The following is a 9,783-nucleotide window of genomic DNA, read 5'->3' as shown; positions in this document are numbered from 1 at the left end:
GGCTAGCCGACATCGGGCCGATGAGGGTGAAAGTAGCGCGAGCGTGATTTGCCGACGTGGGACCAGTATTGCTGCCGTCATTTGCCGACGTTGGGCCGAGATCGGTACAATGCCGGCTTCTGCCTGGGATACCAAACACATCAACCAACGGATTGTCTTGGCTTTCGCACCGACCGTAAGTTGACCTCGGCCGTAGTTGCGAGACTAGCCCTTAATTCCGCCAAACTTGGCAAAACACTTGATGAAATACGCTCGGGGACTGCAGATGCAAGGAGAAAGGGTTTATTTAAACTGAAATACGTTGTATTTGTGAGTACCTTTTTATAAAAACCAGCAAAACGTTTATATTTTAATCGCGAAACTTATTGTCACGTCACCTGCTTCAGCGACCCAAACTAAGGACAACTTTTCGCGTGTAACATGTGCCAACCGCAGTTGGCGCTAACTATAGTAACTCCGGTTAACTGAGGTCCGTCGTAACTAAGGTTAGCGTGCCCGCGTAACAAAGGTATAACCCAGGTAGCACACATGGTCTAGAAAACGTTTTTTAATGGATAAATGGGATAAAACGGATTCTAAACCAATTTCGACGTTTTAAAAACGTCACAGAAAATCCGTATTATATCCGTTTTTGATAACGTCTAGAAAACGCATTTTTTAAGACCATTTTGGTCTGAAACGTGTATTTCATGACGTTTTTTCCATTCTAAACCAATTTCGATGTTTTAAAAACGTCACAAAAAATCCGTATTATATCCGTTTTTGATAACGTCTTGAAAACGCATTTTTTAAGACCATTTTGGTCTGCAATGTATATTTCAAAACGTTTGGTCGATTCTAAACCAATTTCGACGTTTTAAAAACGTCACAGAAAATCCGTATTATATCCGTTTTTGATAACGTCTAGAAAACGTATTTTTTAAGACCATTTTGGTCTGGAACGTATATTTCAAGACGTTTGTTCGATTCTAAACCAATTTCGACGTTTTAAAAACGTCACAGAAAATCCGTATTATATCTGTTTTTGATACCGTCTAGAAAAGGCATTTTTTGAGACCATTTTGGTATGGAACGTATATTTCAAGACGTTTCTTCCATCCTAAACCAATGTCGACGTTTTAAAAACGTCTTGTTCGTGACGTCTAGAAGACGCACTTTATAAGACGTTTTGTCGCCCAGCAGCGGACTGCGCGCCACTTGGCCCATGCATGCATGGGCATGCATGAACCACCGCGAATTGAAATTTGAACTCGAGCCTGCGCACGCCATCTCTCATTGCGATAAAGAAAGTAACGCGCAAAAGGATAAAGGCGTATGGTGTCTACATTGCATCAGCAATAATGAGGACTTCAAAGTTCGTTAACCTGTAAACTTTACGTAATTTACAGTAATTTACTCGCAGCGATAACAGTCTAAATTCCGCACGAAGGCCTTAGCGCTGACTGTATCCATCCGCGCGGCCGTTGTTTCTGCAATGTCAGTTACCCTACTGAAACGATCCGTATATGCGGATCCGCACATACGGAATTATTGGAATATGGAAAGCCGCATGATGCGGAATCCGCATCTTACGGCAAGCCGTATCGTGCGGAAAGATGCGGACATCCCCAGCTTATGGAAAGTGCCATATCGTGCGGAAAGATGCGGACATCCCCAGCTTATGGAAAGTGCCATATCATGCGGAAATATGCGGACAACAGCAGCTTATGGAAAACCGCATAATGCGGAAATCATGCAGCTATCTGCCGCATTATGCGAAAATCAGATGGACGTCCTAGACCTCGTGGAAAGCAACATAAGAGGCAGTTGGCCATTCACGTTATTTGTAAAGCTGTACTGTGTAGAAATAGTGTGAATATTTCTGTCTTAATGTTGCATGAAGGTGAAATATGATTGCTATCTAGACACAGCCTTGATGAGCAAACAAAGGCTTTTATAAGAAACAAATGTGTTAATAAGCTACTGAATTAATATGCTGGACATCATAAGCTGCAGTCATACTGCAACGAAATAATGCAGGGTTTTATGTAATAGAAAAAAACACCAGCTAAAACTCTCCCTGCTTAGGACGGCATAAAATTTAGCTTTTGGTAAAATTCAATAAAATTAGTCTTCGCATAAAGAAAGAATTTACATGCTCTTCAAAACCAGCCCCGCTGCAAGAACTAAAACTTGTTTTATATAGCACGTTCTAGCTGTGTCAATATGCATACCTCAATTGACTGTTCAAATGAGGTCACCTTGCACCATCACTTCACGAGTTGTATCTCACCCATGGAAAGATGGTGCAAAACAATGTGCAACAACAGGAATTTAAAAATGAAAACTTTATAATGAATAAAATTAATATTCATGCCGTTTTGAAAGCCTCACAGTGGAATCATTTCTTAAGGACTTTAAGCAGGTCCCCCAAATGGCGATTGAGATTTCCGGTGGCGCTGTGCCTCCAGGACGTTGCTTGGATGCGCCTTGAGGTGTTCTCCGTAGGCATCTGCATGCATAAATCATAAACACATGATGTCAGACGCACATGTAAGCAGCTTAGTTCACATGCAGAAGAAATAACACACAGAATGATGCTGAAAAAGAAATGCACATACTGCTTTTTATGTATTGTGTGGATAGAAAAGGAAAGTGCACGAGTGAGCTCCAGCGCATGCAAAAAATGTAATGGCATGCTTATTGCATGGAAAATAACTAGCTGCTTCTTACTATTTTGAACATATTTATGTGTAGTAAATCTGTTGAAATCTCATTACGTAAAACTTTGAATTAAATGCCTTCTGTATACTAACAAAAACTTTAAGTATTGCCAGTAAAAGCCCTAAATGAGCATTTAGTAATGTGTACATGTGCATTTACTTCCCTTAAACTTTAGTTTGTCTGCAATAATGCCATCTTGAACAGCTTTGTAACATGAAATGCTGCAAGTTATGAAGCTGAAAAAGCAGCACACAAGTAGGCAGGTCTGTGCCAGCCAGACCAAAACAGCCCACCAAACAGAAATAGGCAAAAGTGAACGGCAAGCTTTAGAATTAATCAATTCGTGTTATAAAAAAATTGAATACAACTGCACAATGTGAAGCATTCTCTATCAAAGCATAATAGCACCATTATAAACAAAGGTAATTTATTGGCATACTCAAGACATATAGAAAGTGAATTGCAATTGAGCTGGAAGAGTATGGTAGCATAGGTGATTTCCCCTACACAAAATCAAATTTATTACGTGAGCTCTGGCAATTAGAAATCAAAATATCACACTGTTGGAGACTTGAAAAACCAAAAGTACTTGCGTTCATGAACACTGATGATATATCCAATAGAAAGATCGACTAGAGAAATATTTAACCACCTATCCACAAATTTCTAACACACCCCTAGAAAATACCTAATCGGCGCTTATGACACAGCAGTGTACTAATTTCATTGTTACAGAAACGACATGGAATAGCACCCCGCTCGAGCACAATGAGAGACTAATCTTCAAACTCAATTACGCAGAAAAAACAAAGCACGAAGCAAAGCAAAGCAACGGACATCTGGCAACCTAATGCCATCGCAGGACGGGAAGTTCAGAGTGCGCATTACAAGGGAAGAATGATAATAAAATTTGGTTGACAGAATTAGTGCTGCAGTCGTAATGCAAGTAAGTGCAACATCTGGTTAACCCTAACCAGCATAGGAAGAAAAATTACAACACTGAATCCCGTGATCAAAGGCCACGAATGCTGTAAGGACTGTCTGTGGAATGAGAAGAAACATTTCAAATGGCTACAATAAAAAATTACGTTTAGTTATATTTCCTTTTAGCCAGTATCTTCAACTTTTCAATGTAAACATGTGCCCCAGTCTAAGGTGTATAAAATATTTATGTACACTTCACACCATTTATAACGCAATCGTTCACAGTGCAGGACCGGTTATAATGCTGTTTTTTCTGAATTCAGCATACCCTCCCATAAAGCACCACGTATACACGCATGCCGCTTACTGTGCAGTCCCCCCACATGAACATCGGCTATAAGGCGGCTGCTGCAAAATTCTCAGAGACTCGAAGCGAGTGCGCTTCGGATCAGCCTGGGAGAGAAGAACCACAGCGTTATGGAGGATGAGATGCAGAGCGAATGAACAGGAAACAGTGGAAGAAAAAAAAAAAGAAAAACAAGGGGGGCATCATGGTGTGAAGAGGGGGAGTGATTGCCTAGGCAACAGAAAAGCCTTTGCTCCCTTTGCTCTGGCTGCTTGTTGTGTGTATGCTGCGCTCTGAAGGGCCACCCGTGTCTGCATGAAGTGCACGTAACTGCTGTTTGGCGCTTCGGTTTTCTGTCGGGAAAACAGTCTCATCGTAGAGTGAGATCTTGTGCGTGCGACCTCTATTCCCCAGCAAGTGATACTAATGTTTTGAGACACGACAGAGCTTTTGCCTTTGCCACCAGCAGGTGGACTTACAAGCTTGGAAGACTCTTTCGGGATAGTTGGCGTGACTTTCCTGATCGCGGACCGGAACTTCGTTTCACACCTGCTGCCCACTGTTTAGGACAGGAGTCCCGATATCCGTGTTGTTTGGGGCAAACTCCCGCAAGCTAGGCCTAACGAGCACTAGCTACCTAGTTGTTAGTGTCTGCAGACAATCAAGGTTACGGTTTGGTGCCGAGTGAATGAACGTTTTGGAGTTGTTGCAGTCAGGAGCGACTTAAAATCTTCACCGAAAACTAGGGAGTGCATGTGCAATACTAGATTGGTGGTTCAAGGTTGTCACTGTTTTTTGGACATCGCCCCCGGAATTTCAATAGCCTTCCCCGTATAGTTTCTGGCCAGTGTTGTACCACAGCGAAGTTCGCATAAATGTGGAGGTCTGAAGAGTCAGTCAGCGGCTTTCCGCTACGGCACTCTTTCTTTTTGTTTTCTTGTTTCTGCGTTCACTATGTCGACACTGCAGGTCCGCAGACGTTAACCTTTCAACATTGACAACTTAACGCCCAAGTTGCACGCCTAGATAGTCGGAATCATGCGGGTGCCTGTTGGTCATGTTTTTCAGATGTACAGCTTTTCACAAATGTTGTTTTGTTTACAGGGCAGTGCCACTTATAGTGCAGATATTTGCGACTCTGGCAACTTGTTATAAGCGGTCCATGCTGTACATGGTTTATTCATTGAATGTGCTGATATGTTTTTTTGCAAATAATGGCCATTTACGCATCATTTATCTGCAACGAGACCGTTTGACCAGTATGCCACTGCATCTGATTCACTGGATGTGACTGATGGATTATGTAGCATTCATGAAGCAACGGATACCCAATTTTTCACCATACATGCTGACCCACCAAGGTGCTAATGATAACAAGGCCAGGCATACATGCAGGGCCTCCCGTGAGCAAAATTTCAGCATTTAATCTATGCTAGGCTCATTTGTGCTCTCACGCCCGGAACAAAACTCAAGTATAATGCAAAATTTTGGCAGCTCTAGAAGAAAGTGATATAGCGAATTTTTCCTGATGCATCTCACATTTACCGAGGTGACAAAGCTACAGCAGTCTGTGGCGGCAGCCACAACCATGTTGAAACTTCTGAACAGGTGCACCACTTGGGGCCACTAACAGCACCGGTGCAAAAGTCGACACTACCTGGCTAGAGAAATTACCACACTTGTCACCCCTATTCCTTCTAGCCACCAAGGCTGAATCTCACCCACTATTCAGCACGTGTGACAGGACAAAAACAAAACCATCCAGGCACTCACACTGTAGAGCATGAAGTTCCTCTCGGGCTGGTCACCTCCTTTCTCCTTGATGAAACAGCAGCATAGTGCACTGGCAATGCACTACTGGAGCAAGTTTTCAATGCACCACAGTGCCCTTCCTGCTTGTGTCAGAGAGAGCTTGGGGTCCTTGGTCTCTTCTGGAGACCACTGCCACTTCTGGTTTTCTGCTTAAGATCAACCTGCACAAGGTCGTAGATAAGGTCTTTAGAATTGTAAATTATAATATCCGAAATTCTGCAGAAAAAGAAAACACTCCCATTTTCCAGAAGGCATACTGAGGCATCCCTTCTTAAAGTTAAGGTCCTGCATTTGCAACCTCTATTTTAGTTCTTTTTTTTTTGAACCTGCGCTTGACTTTGAAGGTGTTAGTTCACTGCGCACTGTATGTAAAAAAAGCTCATCCAGCACAACCACAACCCTAACTGGACAGGCAGGCAACGTTAGCTGGATGCTCTGGATGGCTTCTTTAATGAAACGGCTTACGTTGACCACTGATGGTGGTCCTACACTGAAAAATATGCAAAGATTTATTAATCACTAAAGGGACCGACAACTGGCCAGAACGTGTGATTAGATCCTGGCGGAAATAAAAAGATCGTGAATTGCAGGGCATGCTTTTCGCAATTTGAGTAAGATTACATATTTAAATTGCGTTTAAAGGTAAAAAAAAAACAGTATGCCATGCATCCTAGCAGAAATTGCCTGATGATGTGTTATCGAGTCGTTCTGTTTGCTGTACATAGTTTGATGCTTTAATGTGCACCATAATTAGTGCTCAAAATTACACTGCATTATATTTTAACCTATCCCCGTCCTATTCTGTGCTGCTTACTAGGCAAAGGAGTTGATGCTAATAAGCAGCGTTGGCTTCGTGTCAACTAGTGGGACATGTCGAGCCATGGCACACGCATGCGGAATGCACGCATGTGCACCAAACTGCAGTGCATAAACTCGTACCGCTGTCGTGTTGACCTCCCACTGTTTGCCGCCTGTGTTGTGTGTACACAACTTCATAGTAGCCACAGATCCAAAAATTCTGAAAATGTTTCACAGCACTTCAGTGTTACTATTCCATTATTAAGACAGTGACTAGTTAGCTTCCAGTGAACTAAGAGAACAAGTACCACAAGAATTGTTTGTCAGTCCCTTTAATTGTTTTATGCTTTGAGCCATGTTAATATGTTAAAATGAGTGTCCTGCTAACACAATCTGCTCTGCATGAGCTGAATTGTGAAATGGGGACCTATGCTGGAAAACACGCAGAGCTCATGCCAAATATTTTAAGTGAACCAAGTTTTGTGTTGAACCTCCTTGTGCAATTTTTGTATTTCTAGCCTTGCTCATTGCATGTTTTTCGTACTGCTATAAGACCTGTAATGTCTAGCTTATGTAATGCTGTGCGAAAATGAAATTCAAGATTGCTCAATTCAAAGCTAACCAAGTGTGTTCAGCACCACTTCCTGTATCCCTTTCTCGTATGCCGACCGCGGGGGCGGGGGGGGGGGGGGACTGCGAGAGCAATTATATGAACAATGTCAGCGGGATATTGCGGTCGCCGCTGATCTGTACACAGTCCAAACCGATAACATCGCTTACGCATCGTCTTTTTCACGTGCGAGTAAAAGTGCGCTAGCGCTAGGGACGAATGCGGTTGAGCAGAGATGAAACGACCCGGCCGTCACCGTCGCGCGAGGCCTGTCGTCGCTTGCTTACCAGTTATTTCGTCGGGCAAAGGACCATAAGGGGCACCGTTGAGACGGGGACGGTCGCGAGCGCTGGCGAACGCGCTATCTCGACAGACATCGGTAACGGCTACCATTTTAAGTGCTGGACTGCGGCGCAAAGTGCACAGCTACTTCATGCGCAATGAAACTGAGTTGAACCTTTCTCCCATCGTTAAAAAAAGAGAATCCTTTCTACGACGTGGCCAGACAACTTTGCTCATGTGGCCAGACAAAGCACTGGACGCGCGGGGCAAAACTGGATTTCCGGGAGATTTTCCTATGACCCGTACAACCGGAGAAACGTTCAAAATCCAGGAGTCTCCCGGGTAATCCGGGAGACTTGGCAGGTATGCCTTGTCACCAAGAACTTGAAAGTACATTGCGGAAACAATGTAAAATAGTCACAAATACATTGCTGTCGAAGCATGAGGATGCAAATATAAAGCAAATAGAAGTGCCACTTTAAATATTACAGGCCACACAGTGCACGATGACAAATTGATAAATTCAAAGTGAAAGGCACGCGCTTCAAGTGTGCTGCCATGTTTTCGTTTTCCTTGCTCTGCTACCACCTTACTTTACTCACCCAACACGTGTGCAGAGATGCCATGAAAACACCAAGCAGCTGATGCAACATGGATGAACACATCTTCAGGAATTTCCGCCCTTCCTACTGGCAAAGCCACCCTGCAGCCTCCACAGTGCTGCAACCAATTTGTGAGATGAGCATAGTTTGCATAATGTTTTTCAGTCACAGATATACATGCAAGACACAGAAGCATTCTATAGGGAGCTTGCACCAATGGTGGCAATGAGGTACAACCCGTTTTGTTGTCACAGCCAGATGAGCTGGCAATCGGGGAAGCGCGTGCAGTTGTGGGTTGTAGTAGTTGCATGCGAAGTACGGCAAAGTTACAGTCACAGAAAGATGGTTGCAACGTCTTCAAGATGCCGAAGGTGCGCCTCAGCGAGTACAAGACGAAGGAACTATCAGAACAGTACCAGAGTGGATGGCTTTAGCGCATAGGCAACCCTGACAAGCATCACGTATGTCCTCATGCTTCCTTTTAGGTAGGCAATCATGCTTGGCTTTCGTTAGCTCTGTTTTGTCCACTTACACACAAATCATATCAGGTTCTGCTGCGACAATGCAGGACCATTGTGGCTTCATGTGTAAGGTCCCTTTTTAACGAGGCATTCACTGTTTCTGCAACTGGGTACAGATGAAATAAAACATAATAAAATTAATATTTACCAGGAGTTAGAGTGTCCTTATAACTTGCTCATGTCATGACCACAACGCTATTAGCCCCAACTTTTCTCATAGGCTTGCGTAACTAGCCGCTTCTCACAATGTTTTGGCCTAAAGCCGTTTATGACTTCACTGCTGCTGCATGACAAAGCTCGACAAAACATAAGACAAGTAATTCGCAAATGTCCGAGGCGTCGACGCGTGGCCACACGTTACGTACATGATGCAGTCGGCTGCATGAAGTGCGAACGGGTGAGCATAGATGCCTTTTTTCGTTGTATCGTAAGGATCCTTCCAGAAGAGTGCTGCTGAGTACATATTTACTGACCTCGTGCTCCTTGCTTGGAACTACTGTCAAAGATTGCAACCTCAATGTCATCAAGGAGATCACACCAGTATGTACTGTACTTGCGCTTCTTTCCATGAAGCTACCGCACGTGCTCCCAGAAAAGCTTTGCGAAGTCCCTAAAGAGACCGAAACGTTTCGGTAGCTTTAGGGACCGAAACAGAGAAACTCCAAAAGCCAAGCATAGTTTACCTACCAGAGAGAAAGTGCTAAGGATAGACGTGATGCTTGTTGGGACTGTCCTGTGCGTAAGCCATTTACCACGACACTGCTCAAAATAGCTCCTTGGTCTTGTGCTCGTTAAAGGAGTACTGACACTATTTTGAGACATCGAAAAAGGGACATTTTTTGTTTCTTCCATATGCAGCGTCAACGCTGTCCACACACCCGAGTTGAATATGTGTAAAATATTCTAATTGACTTGGAAGTTTTCGTCGCTGAGCATCTGCAAGCCAGCCCCACTGCAATGGACATTATCCCGACGAGTCAAGACAGCTCCCCTGAGTTAGCGAGTTCTGCATCCTGCAGTGCAGCCTAAATCACAGAATCACTGTCAGGGCCACTGGACGACAATGTTGCTCATCGTTGCTTACGTGCACAACGAGCAGATGACGGTTTTTGCCCCTAGTACGTCGCAAGTTTCTGTATCCCCGTGACGTCACACTGCTATGAAACGTCACTGAGAAGCCGCCCC

At 43.8% G+C, this 9,783-nt stretch overlaps 1 long non-coding RNA gene across 1 annotated transcript; it reads right to left on the bottom strand.

Moving 5' to 3' along the window:
- Window positions 1-2,427: 2,427 nt before the first annotated feature.
- On the bottom strand, window positions 2,428-8,540 carry LOC119376514 (uncharacterized). The gene is made up of 3 exons (XR_005180588.2): window positions 8,078-8,540; window positions 5,747-5,946; window positions 2,428-2,491 (listed from the first exon to the last, which is right to left on the bottom strand). It is a non-coding gene; the product is annotated as an uncharacterized LOC119376514 (long non-coding RNA).
- Window positions 8,541-9,783: the final 1,243 nt, after the last annotated feature.

The sequence above is a fragment of the Rhipicephalus sanguineus genome, unplaced genomic scaffold, assembly GCF_013339695.2.
Source record: "Rhipicephalus sanguineus isolate Rsan-2018 unplaced genomic scaffold, BIME_Rsan_1.4 Seq1247, whole genome shotgun sequence".
In the NCBI taxonomy this organism is placed as follows: domain Eukaryota; kingdom Metazoa; phylum Arthropoda; class Arachnida; order Ixodida; family Ixodidae; genus Rhipicephalus; species Rhipicephalus sanguineus.
The sequence above is the reverse complement of the archived record's forward strand: the minus strand, read 5'-3'. Positions and strand labels throughout refer to the sequence as shown.